The sequence below is a fragment of the Sinocyclocheilus grahami genome, unplaced genomic scaffold (assembly GCF_001515645.1).
Source record: "Sinocyclocheilus grahami isolate Dianchi unplaced genomic scaffold, SAMN03320097.WGS_v1.1 scaffold522.1, whole genome shotgun sequence".
Classification (NCBI taxonomy): Eukaryota; Metazoa; Chordata; class Actinopteri; order Cypriniformes; family Cyprinidae; genus Sinocyclocheilus; species Sinocyclocheilus grahami.
Window position 1 is genome coordinate 143,646 of NW_015505701.1, and position 5,427 is coordinate 149,072.

Sequence of the window (5,427 nt, forward strand, 5' to 3'; positions counted from 1 at the left end):
CAGCATTGAGTCTTTCCCTGTATTTTCGTGTCCTCTCTTTAATTGACATTTCTGCCTGACACAGACAAAAAATTGCATCTTTTAATATGTAAAGCATGGCAAACATGGTTAAATCAAGTATAAAATTGAAAAGGAATATGTTAATAGTATGGGCAATTTAATGTACATCATTAAATTATTTCAATGTTTTAATATTTATTTATTTATTTACATTACTATCTTAAGATTTAAAATTATTTTGTACAGATCCATTAGATTTTGTATTCTTTTTCAGAGTAAGACATCTCTCATCAGCCTTTCCAGACATTTTAGAATAATTCTGACTAACCCTGTTATAAATCTAACAAAATGCTTGTGAATCTTGCTGATACTATTTAATTTTTGTTCCATTGACTTTATGGTTTATAACAAAAAAAAAAGTATTTTATTGCCACAATTCTGATTGTCACACCAAATTATATAGTGTCACACTATATGATGAAATGCACCACACCACAATTTGTCAATGCAAAAAAAAGTGTATTTTATATGCATTAAACATTCAATGAATTAAATTAACAGTAATAAAACTAAAAATCATCAAACATACCAACATTGTTTTAAAACTTTTAAAAATGTATTTATGAAACTCAGAAATATGAGTAAACACCATCTCACACCAAGAACCTTCAACATGAACATTTTAAGATTAGAGAGTGTGTTGTAACAATTATAATTGTTAAACAGTAAAAATATTTTCAGCTTACAATTAGTCGAATGTTTTAGATTGAAAATTCATAGACATTTATAGTATCTTCATTCAATGATGCTTAATGGAGGGGTCAGGTTCATAATGGCATTCACTTCTTTTTTTCTTTTTCTGTATTTCTTTTGTGCTTCTCTCCACATCTCTTTCATTTTCTCTTGTCTTGAAGGAAGAAGGGTGTGCACACTGAATGCCTTGAGTTGTCCTCTTCGTTTCTTCTCTTTATACCTGTTAATGAAAAATATATAATGATTATGATTTTTTTTAACCGTTCATTTCAGCCTCACAATCTTGATAATAGTATCCTGTGTTGAAGTTACACTATGCAGGTTGTGGCCTAGACTTTCATCCTTCCCTATAGAAGGTGTCTGTTCTGTGTGAACTGACATGATCTCCTTACTTTTTCCTCCTTTCCCTCAGGACCTCCTCTCTCCTTGCATATTCAGCATTGAGTCTTTCCCTGTATTTTCGTGTCCTCTCTTTAATTGACATTTCTGCCTGACACAGACAAAAATTGCATCTTTTAATATGTAAAGCATGGCAAACATGGTTAAATCAAGTATAAAATTGAAAAGGAATATGTTAATAGTATGGGCAATTTAATGTACATCATTAAATTATTTCAATGTTTTAATATTTATTTATTTATTTATCATTAAAAAAGGTGTATGTAATATTGTGTGACAAAAGTATCATATGGTGTGACTTGGAAAAACAGTCACACCATATGATACAGTGTCACACCATATGACGTTTTGTTCAGTTTAGCCAATCTCTTTGTTAACTAAAAACAGCTAGCTTATACTTAGCATGTAAATTGCCACATGGCAGCAATGATTTTTAAGAATTTATAAGTAAAATTTATAAAAAAGTGTTTAATTTTTATGTAAATAATGTCACACCATAAGACACAAAACATTGACCACTAATGAGCACATTAGTGACAAAGCTTTTTAATTAAAAATTAAAAAGTCAGAGCTCACCTCTTCACCTTCCAAACCACTCCAGAGAGGACACTGCAGCTTCCTGGTTGAGTGTGGACTTCTTCATCTTAATGATGTTCAAATTATTGCCCGTTCAAAATACAGATTGTAATGTCACACCATATGACACCCATTTTATGGACAAAATGTATTTTGCCAGAACTTGCTTTAAAATCATGCACAGACATCAACACTTTCTGTGTCCATTAAAAATGCCTACTTCTGTTACTTAAACTGTAAATCTATCAATTATTTATACTTTACTATATTGTCATATTAGTAAAGTCACACATAGTCCGGACAGTCACACCATATGACAATTTTGATGTTTAGATAAAAATTTGAAGTAGAGGTCTTTATACACCCGTAAAGCTATGGTATGCTGTAATAGTATCGTGTCAGAGGAACAACATAAAGAAATACATTTTTAACAAATACCCATTTTTATTAGTATATGACATCATGGACAGGTAGAACTGCATGTCATGTCATCCACCCATATACATATACTACAAGTAGAAACATATGTATGTGAATGGATAATGTCTGTGTGTGTGTACAGATTTATATATCCTGGTGGGGACTTAAACCTGAATACACACAGACTCACACACATGCTCACACACACACACACAGAATACACACATGGGGACTTGTGACATGGTGGGGACCTAAATTGAGGTCCCCATGGGTTCAAAAGCTTACAAATCATACAACAAAATGAGTTTCTTTGAGAAAGTAAAAATGCAGAAAGTTTCCTCGAAATAAAGAATGCAAAAGAAGTGCTGCACGGGGTATTGGGTTTCTAGTCTCTTTGGGTGCAAGGGATGATTCAACTCATATGAATAATAGTATTCCAAGGCACTCGAATCTTATTAAAAAAATGATTAAAAAGCCTTTATTTCATCATGGCTATAAGTTTTAAGAACAGGTGACAAGGGCACACCTACAGTGGGGGAAAAAAGTATTTAGTCAGCCACCAGTTGTGCAAGTTCTCCCACTTAAAAAGATGAGAGAGGCCTGTAATTTTCATCATAGGTATACCTCAACTATGAGAGACAAAATGAGGGGAAAAAATCCAGAAAATCACATTGTAGGATTTTTAAAGAATTTATTTGCAAATTATGGTGGAAAATAAGTAGCAGGTCATTCACTAGGTCCCTCCGTGTGGTTCTGGGATTTTTGCTCACAGTTCTTGTGATCATTTTGACCCCACGGGGTGAGATCTTGTGTGGAGCCCCAGATCGAGGGAGATTATCAGTGGTCTTGTATGTCTTCCTTTTTCTAATAATTGCTCCCACAGTTGATTTCTTCACACTAAGCTGCTTACCTATTGCAGATTCAGTCTTCCCAGCCTGGTGGAGGTCTACAATTTTGGTCTTGGCCATGGTGGAGTTTGGAGTGTGACTGTTTGAGGTTTTGGACAGGTGTCTTTTATACTGATAATGAGTTCAAACAGATGCCATTAATACAGGTAAGGAGTGGAGGACAGAGGAGCCTCTTAAAGAAGTTGTTACAGGTCTGTGAGAGCCAGAAATCTTGCTTGTTTGTAGGTGACCAAATACTTATTTTACCGAGGAATTTACCAATTAATTCTTTAAAAATCCTACAATGTGATTTTCTGGATTTTCTTTTCTCATTTTGTCTCTCATAGTTGAGGTATACCTATGATGAAAATTACAGGCCTCTCTCATCTTTTTAAGTGGGAGAACTTGCACAATTGGTGGCTGACTAAATACTTTTTTGCCCCACTGTACGTGTTGAGGCTATTTTGCCTTCGTCAGGGTGTGAGTAACAAACACAATCTGAGTTCATTTTAAGCAGCAATTAATTAGTCAAATAACAATCACCTGGTCGTTCTACACAGGACAAACAATAGAGAGGAAGTTCGACGATTACATATCAAATTAAATCAAACACAATATAATCATGTATAAAGGAGAGGAAAAAAACAAAAACAACTAACTTAAATATATAAATCAGACTCACAAATCAATGTATGTACATAGTATAACTTTCTTTATAAAAAAAAAGAAAAGAAAACACACAAAAAGCAACTAAACTTCCAGGCTTAAATGGGGAATTAGATCTTGCACCTTTTTTTTGTAATAAGAATTCAGATCTGGAAGTATTATATTGGTGATCTTGTGTTTTTATTTTTTATTTATTTATTTTTTTTTATAAAGAAAGTTATACTATGTACATACATTGATTTGTGGAGTCTGATTTATATATTAAAGTTGCCATAAATATACCATTTATATATCAAAGATGCATGTTACAAAATAAAGACTAAAATTAGGAGAAATTGGTTAAAATATTTAAATTAAAATTGGATTATAATATTATAGGAAAAAGTATGGCAGCCACTCCGGTGGAAATATTAGGATTAAAATATTCACTGTGTAAAGAGTTAATAAACAAGATCTCAAACAAATGGCAGAAGAGAACAAAAAGTATGATGACAAAATGGCCAAAGGAAGGGACATTTGATGTAGCATTGTGTGAGGAAATGGAAACTCTGATAAAAAAACTATAAAACTAAGAGCATCAGTAAGAAAAGAGAAAAAAGAGAAGCAAACAGGGAAGTAGTATTTATGATTCACGGAATGTCATCTTTTTTGATTGATGACTTTGACATTTGACCCGCCCCCTTAGGGGTTAACCTTATGACCTTTTTAATGACCGTGATTGACCTGTGACCTCAGCAATGAAGTAGGTTATTGTCCTTTAATGTTCAGCAGATGTTTAATGACATCTGTTTGTAGCACCTATCCGGGGAGTGACATACTTAACCTGTGACCTCTAACATGAATTAGGATATTATCCTTTAATGTTCAGCGGATCTTCAAAGCCATCTGGCTCTAGCATATATCCGGGAGTGACATACTTAACCTGTGACCTCTAACATGAATTAGGATATTATCCTTTAATGTTCAGCGGATCTTCAAAGCCATCTGGCTCTAGCATATATCCGGGAGTGACATACTTAACCTGTGCCCTCCATCATGAAGTAGGATATGGTCCTTTAATGATCAGCGGATGGGGTTTTGTAATATATCGTGTCACACCATAATTAGCCCACGATCTCCATGGTTGAGACATGAGTCATGTTTGAACTCGATCGCCCGGGGCCAGCTATGGACCACATGTGATCGTATCGGGTGGAGTTCCATAGCATACTTGTATAAATAGAGCAGGCCATTTCTGTGGAAATTCAGAAAAGAGCTGATAAATGAGAAAATAATACAACAAAATAACTCGGATTATAATAATTTATCTCTCTCTCTCACACACAATTTTCTTACTGATACAGATGCGTTAAGATGTTAACTATAATATGTGTAAAGCTCAATATTACTGTTAAAATTGTTTCAAATGTAATTTTTTTTTTTAGCTTTCATGTAGGTTTCATATCCATACTCAAGTGTATTTTGAGTAACAGAGTCCTGAGACAAATGAAAATAGAATGTAAGAAAGATTTTTGTCTTTAAGATATTTGTAAATACAGACTAAAAGCTTTAGTTTGATTAAAACAATTGAGTTTATACATTTCTCTTGAATATGTATACGGTCCCCAGCGAGTACATGAAACAGTATAAATACATAACCTCATAAATTCAGCGTAATTCTATCATAATAATCAATAATAATAAAAAAAAGACTTCATTTTTGTAACATATCTGACTTTCTCTTCAA

General features: G+C 33.3%; 1 long non-coding RNA gene across 1 annotated transcript; it reads right to left on the bottom strand.

Moving 5' to 3' along the window:
• Positions 1-834: 834 nt before the first annotated feature.
• On the bottom strand, positions 835-1,787 carry LOC107555002 (uncharacterized). Its single transcript, XR_001605122.1, has 3 exons — positions 1,729-1,787; positions 1,146-1,243; positions 835-973 (listed from the first exon to the last, which is right to left on the bottom strand). It is a non-coding gene; the product is annotated as an uncharacterized lncRNA (long non-coding RNA).
• Positions 1,788-5,427: the final 3,640 nt, after the last annotated feature.